The sequence below is a fragment of the Trachymyrmex cornetzi genome, unplaced genomic scaffold (genome assembly GCF_001594075.2).
Source record: "Trachymyrmex cornetzi isolate Tcor2-1 unplaced genomic scaffold, Tcor1.1 scaffold197, whole genome shotgun sequence".
Lineage (NCBI taxonomy): Eukaryota > Metazoa > Arthropoda > Insecta > Hymenoptera > Formicidae > Trachymyrmex > Trachymyrmex cornetzi.
This window is the reverse complement of record NW_017296602.1, coordinates 8,658-17,833: the sequence shown is the minus strand read 5'-3', so window position 1 is coordinate 17,833 and position 9,176 is coordinate 8,658. Positions and strand designations below refer to the sequence as shown.

Sequence of the window (9,176 nt, the reverse complement as noted above, 5' to 3'; positions counted from 1 at the left end):
AGCGAGGACCTGGAGGACTGACGTGGAGAAGGGTTTCGTGTGAACAGCCGTTGCACACGAGTCAGTCGATCCTAAGTCCTAGGAGAAATCCTATGTCAATGACGGCGTACGATACTCTAGTGTCGCGTTCTCGCAACTCTGTAAATAGAGAGAGAGGAGAGATACACACGCCCGTCGGGCGAAAGGGAATCCGGTTCCTATTCCGGAACCCGGCAGCGGAACCGCATACAATTCGGTCCCTCGTAAGTGTTCGTCGGGGTAACCCAAAATGACCTGGAGACGCCGTCGGGAGATCCGGGAAGAGTTTTCTTTTCTGTATAAGCGTTCGAGTTCCCTGGAAACCTCTAGCAGGGAGATAGGGTTTGGAACGCGAAGAGCACCGCAGTTGCGGCGGTGTCCGAATCTTCCCCTCGGACCTTGAAAACCCAGGAGAGGGCCACGTGGAGGTGTCGCGCCGGCTCGTACCCATATCCGCAGAAGGTCTCCAAGGTAAAGAGCCTTTAGTCGATAGACTAATGTAGGTAAGGGAAGTCGGCAAATTGGATCCGTAACTTCGGAATAAGGATTGGATCTGAGGAGTGGGGCGTGTCGGGCTTGGTCGGGAAGCGGGTCTGGCTGACGTGCCGGGCCTGAACACTCGAGTGTTCTCGCGCCGGTTCCGGGATCCGAGCTCGGTCCCGTGCCTTGGCCTCCCGCGGATCTTCCTTGCTGCGAGGCTTCCGTGGTGGCGCGAGCCGTCGTGATCGTCCTCTTCAGCCGCCATTCAACGCTCAGCTCAGAAGTGGCATGGACTAGGGGAATTCGTCTGTCTAATTAAAACAAAGCATTGCGATGGCCCTCGCGGGTGTTGACGCAATGTGATTTCTGCCCAGTGCTCTGAATGTCAACGTGAAGAAATTCAAGCAAGCGCGGGTAAACTGCGGGAGTAACTATGACTCTCTTAAGAGGCTCGTGGATGAACTGGCGGAGATTTAACGGAATAACAACTCGTTATGATACTGGGCGGCGATCGACCCCCAATAGTGGTGCAAGTCAGCGCTTTCCCTCGGGCGCTTCCGCATGACGGGGGTGATTGAATCAGTGAGTGCCTGTTATTTGAAAGGTGAACTGCTCGTCAGTTCTGTACAGCACGAATCCAGGGTGTACTACTGCGAACACCGACAGAAAACAGCCCTGCAATATCGTTCACGAACTGAGCGGTGCGTGCATACTTGCGCACTGCTTGTTCGTTGACGAAACAGGTTCTCTCCATCTTTCGATAAAGTCATAGTAGGGACGATGACGTGTAATACATAACCTCTGTCGTACAAGTCACACACCTACCTCCACGTGGTGCTCCTGGGCCCCTGCGCTTGGGCAGGGTGGCTAAATGATGTTGTGGCGTGTGCGCCCCTAAGGGCTTTTAGCCCAAGTGCCGACGCCTATGGTGAGTTGTGGGGCCAAGAAAGTGCGCGGCTATTTGGGGGGCTCTCGGCTGTCAATCCGTTTGCTCCCCTACACGCAGTTAATATATGGAAGTACAAAAGAATGAATCTTCACGCCCAGGTTCTCGGATGGCCCGGGCACTGCGTGCGAAAGATGCATATGAAGACTCAGTCTGTGCGGAGGCGCCGGAGGAGGACGTAGCTGGCTCCACGCGTTATATGTTGAGACCGCGACGTGGTCGTGGGAACACAATGGCTGAACAGGGCAGCCAGGCTGAGCACGGCAGCCAGAGACCACCTCCACGGGGTCGTAATATAGTGGCTGATCACGGCAGCCAGGCTGAGGGCAGCAGCCAAGAACCGCCAGTGACTTGCGAGCACTGTGGGCGAGCATTCCGGAACAAGCGTGGCCTGGGAGTACACGTTGTTCATGCGCACCCAGTAGAGGCAAACAGCGCCGTAGATGTTGATCGCGTAAAGGCCAGATGGCCAGTGGAGGAAGTCCGTCTCATGGCTCGCGCTGAGGCCACCTCAGCCGGCGGAGTCCGATTCATGAACCAATACCTTCGGGGCAAATTCCCCCATAGTAGTCTTGAAGCCATTAAGGGTAAGCGTCGACAAGAGGCTTATCGCGAGATGGTTAGAGGCTTCTGCCAGGAGATCCATTCGCATGCAACTGCGATCGATGAGGGCGTCGGGGCAGCCGTTGCAGCGATGATAGGAGCTGCCGGTGCCCCGGGGACCAGTGAGACGACTAATGATAACAGTGTACATCAGTCCACACCCCTGCAGGCCACAGGGAGGCTTCGGGCATACATGTCCGAACATTTGGTGGGTTCGTCGTGCCGTAGCTATGAGGCTGGTACTCTCGTTGACATAGCGAGAGTGCACTGAGAAACCCATTTAGTTGAATCAACCAAGGATTTGTTTGCCCATATCCAAACAAGAAATTAATCGATGCAACAAAATAATTTAGTTGGAGCAAAGCATTTGGTTATTTTAACATTTCACTTGTTTCTGGTAGACGTTGACATCTGATAAAGTTGTTTACAATAACCAAGTGTTTGGCTTGAACCAAATTATTTTATTGTATCAACCAAGGATTTGTTTGCCCATATCCAAACAAGAAATTAATTGATTCAACTAAATGGGTTTCTCAGTGTGGCGACGGAGACTGTTGAAGTTGATGTCACGGCCATTGAGAGATGGCTGGGGCGGATCTTCCCGTCTCCTGCCGTGCACCCTCCGCAGCGCGCGTCGACTAAACGGTGCAATCCTCCTATCAAGCGAGAAAATAGGAAGCAGAAGAGGAAGAGGAAATATGCACAAGTGCAGTCCTTTTATGAAAACCTCAAGACCTGTCTTTCAAATAATCAAAAAAATAATAGATGGATCCGAGCGTAAGCGCCCGTCCGCTATAGAATTCCGTGATTACTGGCGTCCCCTTATGGATGCGACCGGTGTCGCGGATGGAGAAATGACGGAGCTGCGTGAGCTATATGGAGAGGCGAGGCTGGTGGCGAGTCCTAGCCAGAGCGTCCGCCGAGAGCCAGAGGGATTCATCTCGAAGGCCTCGGCGAGGGCGCCGCTGTGGATGGAGGGCCACACGTAGCGGATAGGACCTTGCTCTGGGATCCGATTTCGACGGCAGAAGTCGTTATGATATCCGTAAGGACTGGCACTGCGCCCGGATTGGACGGTATTACGCCGAGTATGTGGAACTCTTTTCCACCTGTTCGTGCGCTGCTGTTCAATCTGCTGCTCCTGGCAGGAACGATACCTTCGTCTCTAGCAACCACGAAAACTGTCTTCCTTGAAAAGGGAGGTACTGTCTCGGGAGGGACATCCGGAGGCCTGCGCCCTCGGAATACCGACCTTAAAGCATTAGCTCGATCATCATAAGGCATCTCCATAAAATTCTAGCCAATCGACTGTCGGCCCTGAATATCTTTGATATTCGCCAAAGGGGTTTTCAGCCGGTGGACGGGGCCTGTGAGAACATCACGATGCTGTCCGCTGTTCTCGGAGACGCCCGGAGGCAATGCAGAACGCTTCACGTGGCATGTGTGGACCTGTCGAAAGCATTCGACACGGTAACCTACCATGCCATACATCGGACTCTGGAGGAGGCGGATTTACCGTCCGAGTTCAGTAGCTATATCAGGGCTGTTTATAACAATTCCCGGACTGTACTGCAGGCGTCCGGATGTGATATGGACATGCCGATTAAGACAGGACGTGGTGTGAGGCAAGGTGATCCGTTATCGCCCCTACTGTTCAATCTGGTCGTAGATAGAGCACTGGGAGTTCTCTCGGAGGATGTGGGCTATCGAATGGGTGACAGGCTGATCAGCGCGCTGGGCTATGCTGACGACATTGTGCTCTTGCCTTCCACCAAAGTTGGTCTGCGGGAGAACTTGACACTGCTTCATGCTGCCTTTATGTAAAATGGACTGGACATTAACGCAAAGAGAAAGGTGTGCTCTCCATGGTGGCGTCCGGCCGAGACAAGAAGGTGAAGGTTGACACTACACCTTACTTCACTGTGGGGGGAGCGCTGATACCGCAAAGATCCCCTGTCGAGGTCTGGACGTATCTGGGATGCATGTATCAGGGTGCCAGGGAATACGCAAGTGTTCCGCCTTTCGCTAATTCCATCGAGCTACTAAGTAAAGCACCGTTAAAACCGCAACAGCGGTTACGGTTGCTCAGGGACTGTCTCCTCCCTCGATATTACCATCGGTGGGTTCTTGGAGCAGTCACCTCTAAATCGTTAAAAGGATTGGACGTGCTGGTGTGCACTGCAGTGCGTCGCTGGATGCGGTTTCCCCATGATGTTCCTGCTGGATATTTTCATACGCCGATACAGAGTGGCGGGCTTGGCATGCCTCTATTCAAAGTTTTTATAACTATCTTAAAGCATAACCGACTGCAGCGGCTATGTAGAAGTGCTCTGCCTGCGGCAAGCGCCACTGCTGAATCCAATTATGTGGCTAAGCAGTTGGTGTGGTGCGATAACCAAATGAGGGTTCGCGGCCATAGAGTTACTTCGGCTGCTCAGCTCAGACAGTAGTGTACAGCCTGGTTGCGCGAGTCGTGCGATGGGAACGGGCTCAGGGAGGTCGCGTCGTCCAAATTGAGCTCATATTGGGTCGCACGTGGTGCTGACCCCATACCCGGAGCTGACTACGTGCATTATCACCATATACGGGTTAACTGCATTCCGTCTCGAGCGAGACTCTCCCGAGGTCGTGATGGACGCGATGTTCGCTGTAGGGCCGGGTGTCCCGATAAAGAGACGCCGGCTCACTGCATTCAGCGCTGTTTCAGAACGCACGGAGGGAGGATCCTACGGCACAAAGACCTATGTCGTCAAGTTGGTGGCTTTTTACAACAGAAGGGATGGCATGTCGATGCGGAATTAGCGTACTCGACCTCTGCCGGCAGGAGGCGGTCCGACCTGACCATTGCTAAGGATGGTGGTCGTTGACGCGCAGGTAATATTCAGCGAAACCGCGTTAAATGTCTCCCATGAGCGGAAGGTGGAGAAGTACCGGTCTTCTAATGATCTGAAGGACCGTGTGGCGGAATATACAGAAGTGGCTCGCAATAATGTTCGTTTCACTCGCCATTACATCACATGGCGAGGCGTCTGGAGCTCGCAAAGCGAGAGTGAGATGCGTGGCCTAGGCCTAACATAAGGTCAGCTGCGCATTCTCGCTACTCGGGTCCTGTGGGGCTCGTGGATGAACTAGCGGAGATTTAACAGCATAACAACTCGTCATAATTCAGGGCGGCGATCGACCCCCAATAGTGGTAAAGTCAGTGCGTTCCCTCGAGCGCTTCCGCATGACGGAGATGATTGAATCAGTGAGTGCCTGTTATATGAAAGGTGAACTGCTTGTTAGTTCTTGTACAGCACGATATCAGGGTGTACTACTGCGAACACCGACAGAAAACAGCCATGCAATATCGTTCATGGACGGTGCGGTGCGTGCGTACTTGCGTACTGCTTGTCCGTTGACGAAACAATAGCCAAATGCCTCGTCATTAATTAGTGACGCGCATGAAAGGATTAACGAGATTCCCACTGTCCCTATCTACTTGGGAGCGACTATCACTCTCCTGCGATGCTAGGAGTAGATCGAGGGTAGAACCTCTGATCGCTCGAGCAACGCAGCACTCCCTATGCTAGGAGCGGATCGAGGCCAACTGCCTCCGATCGCTCGAGCATATAAATTGCCAGGAGTAGACCGAGGCCACGACCTCTGATCACTCGGGCACTTAAACGCTAGGAGCAGACCGAGGCCAAGCTTTCTGATCGCTCGAGCATGTGCACGCTAGGAGCAGACCGAGGCAACAGCCTCCGATCGCTCGAGCACACACACGCCTAGGAGCTAGGAGCATACCAAGGCTACGATCTCCGGCCGCTCGAGCACATCAACGCTGGAACGCTAGGAGCAGACCGAGGCCACAACGTCCGATCGCTCGAGCGTACAAACAGCTAAAGAGTCATAGCAGGGATGATGATGCGCAATACACAGGCTCTCATCTCCAAGTCGCGCGATTACCTCCAAGAGGTGCTCCCGGAATCGTCTTCGGACGGCTGAACGTCATTGCGGCGACAAACGGAATTGACGGTATTACAAGGCATCCTGAGCCTGCCGAACCTTCTGGCGCCATGGTCCCATTGCTGGGATCTTTCGGGGCTGGGACCGGCGTCGACTACTCAAAGGGAGATCAATCAACACAGCACAGCCCCGAGTTGCGACAAATGACCCTTATGTGGCTACGGCAATTAATGTGATGCAACCGTGCGAAAGGGTCTGCGTCGCTGCCTTATCCTCTAGGGGATGGACAGTGGCGATAGGCGAAGGGTTAGTACAGGGGCCTTCGTGACCCGACTTCGAGCTGCGACGGAACTAGGGGGCCCAACGCTCAGAAATTATTTTCAGTTCATCAAACACCGATGGCTGAACGGCTTAATGGTAAGCGTTTCCAAAGAATGGCGCTCGTTCAAAGGCCAAGGTGTAGGAAGTCGTGCTCAGGGTCAGTATGACTGCAGAACGTAAAATCGAGCAGTCTCGAACGACGCCTCCAGGGTACCTGTCGCCCCCCTGGAGTAGTCAGACTTAGTGGCGTATAGGTGGGTACGACATTCGACTTCTTCTATCTGCCAAAATAAAAAAAAATCATATGGAAGATAATAAAATAACAAGACATGGCAAAGAAAGAATACCAAGGAAGGGAGAGTAGCAAAAATTATAAAGTGTCGAAGTGTTAGGATAGTCCTGGAGAGGTGCGATGAACAATTACAGCTCACGGAGACAGCAAGAACAATGCAAGCTATAAAGGCAGCTTTAACAAAGAAGAGAACGACGACTCTAAAAGAGGCAAGGGTAGTCATAGAAAAATGTGATACCCGAAGGGAGCCAATAAAGGCAGTTAGCAACTTTCGCGCTGTCAAAATAGACCTGGAACGATGTGATAATCTCGTGAAGCAATATGCACACCAACGAAAAGAGCAAACGGAAAGAACAAACAATATGCACCGTCGTGAAGTCCACATAGTCCTACAAAGAAGCGACGCACAAGGATATGATACACAGGTGGCACTAGCTTCCAGTTGCAGGAAGCAAGGTCAGAGCAACATCTTTTATGGGTTAGGAACAGGGATGAAAGTTGCTGCAGTGCGCTCGGAACTCCCATGGGCGTTGGTAGCGATCAGCAACCCCTGTCTACAAATGATATTTATTTCGCAGCTCAGCACGACCCACTGTGTGTGTGCGGAAGCGCAGGCTCTCGGCCTATCGATATACGTCGTGTCATGCTATTTTCAGTATAGTGACGAGATTGAGGGCCACCTCAGGCACCTCGAGAAGGTGTTTCATTCCCTGAGGGGTGAGAGACTTATAGTGGCGGTAGATGCTAACGCACGATCGTCGCTTTCGGGCTCTCATGAGACCGATGAGAGAGGAAGGAAGTTCGAAACCCTCATTCGTGCATTTGGCTTTGAGGTAATAAATGAAGTCCATCAAGGGCCCACCTTCAAAACGAGGAGGGGATCGTCTTTCATAGATGTGACCCTGGTGTCCCCTCGAATAAACCAACTCATCGGCACATGGAAGGTAAGGCCAGAATGGACAACTAGTGATCATATTTCCGTGGAGATCGGGCTGAGGGTACCGAGGATGACAAATGACCGCAGTGCTGCGAACTGTAGGTTCGACGGGCCGACTGGGAGCTGTTCTGTGAGAGTTCTGATAGATCTATCTGGATTAAGACTCGTGGCCCCCGGCCCGGAATCTGCGGATGAAGCAGAACGGATGGCCGAACAATTACAGCAGGTTATCTTAGAGGCATGCGAAAAATCGATGCCAAAGAAAAGAGTTTTTAGGAGATCAAATCCATGGTGGACGAAAGAACTCACGAAGCAGAAAAAGGAAGTAAGCCGTAAAAGAAAGATGATCCAAGGACTAAAAGGATCAAGAAATCAAAGTAAAACAGAAATTGAAACAATTAGAGCTTTAAAGCAAGAACACAAAGAATCCCTACGTCAATATAACAGGACAATAGGTAGGGCAAAATATGAAAGCTGGAGGAAATTTGTCACGGAATATGGCAATGAGAAGCCATGCGGTTTTGTATACAAACAACAAGTGAATATGTTTAGAATCGAAAAGATCATAAGCACACTTAGAAGAGGTGAGCACTTTACAAAGACCGCAGAAGAAACAGCACAATGCTTACTGAACACATACGTACCGGATGACTTAAGTCACGAAGACACGCAAACACAAAGCGAAATAAGAAGCCTTTCAAAAACAGCGCCAGACACTGCAGATGCCTCATTCTTTACAAGGAAGGCATTGGCCAAAACATTTAACAATGATAAAGCTACAGGCATGGATCTCATAGAAGTTAAAGTTCTAAAAATATCGGTAAGTGAAATCCCTGAACAATTCTTAAGAGTGTTTAATGGGTGCCTTCATTGGGGCGTCTTTCCCACGATCTGAAAGGAGGGCTCACTACGAGCCCTTCTGAAGGACGAGGATAAGGACCCAAAATCGTATAAACCAATATGTCTCCTCCCTGTAATAGGAAAACTCTTCGAGAACTTCTCAAAATGCGCCTAACAGGCAAGGCATTGGCGCCGGGAAGGATCTCCGATCGGCAGTTCGGATTTATGCCGGGCAAGTCGACGGAGGACGCGGTCGTGGAGCTGCGGAGTGCGGTCTCTGCCTCGGAAGGGAGATACGCTGTGGCGTTGCTCTTCGACAATTCGGGTGCCTTTGACAACGTTTGGTGGCCCCTAGTGTTGCGAGGTCTTAAACTGAGACAATGTCCCAATAATGTCTTCGAAGTTCTTCGAAGCAATTTCAATAATAGGCGAGTAAACATCTCAATAGGTGATACTGAAACCGGAGACAAGTCTCCGGCTTCATCTCCGGAGCAGCCGCGCCAAGTACCAAAGGTAGGGAAGGAACTGACAAGCGTCAGTTACGAATAACAGAACTTTACGTCTATAATTTTGTTTGCGCCAATGCGAAGCGCTATTATTATTACTATAGTTAAATTCATTATTAAAATTATTATTATTACTATGGTTAGAGTCATTATAATAATAATAATAATAATAATAGTATCCTGGGAGGCAGCCCCTAATTGGGGCCCACCAACGACACGCAGATCAAGTCCATTGTGTCTTCCCAGCCGTACTAACCCCAGGTCAGCTCAAACCAGTCTTCCTCC

General features: G+C 51.2%; 1 long non-coding RNA gene across 1 annotated transcript in view; it reads right to left on the bottom strand.

The window, feature by feature from the left end:
* The window catches only part of LOC108759606 (uncharacterized), a 7,188-nt gene extending 2,735 nt beyond the window's left edge, over nucleotides 1–4,453 (bottom strand). Inside the window, exons 1-2 of the long non-coding RNA XR_001940028.1 lie at nucleotides 4,444–4,453; nucleotides 4,355–4,362 (exon numbers count right to left, since the gene is read on the bottom strand). This is a non-coding gene — a long non-coding RNA (uncharacterized LOC108759606). The remainder of the gene's footprint in view (nucleotides 1–4,354; nucleotides 4,363–4,443) is intronic.
* Nucleotides 4,454–9,176: the final 4,723 nt, after the last annotated feature.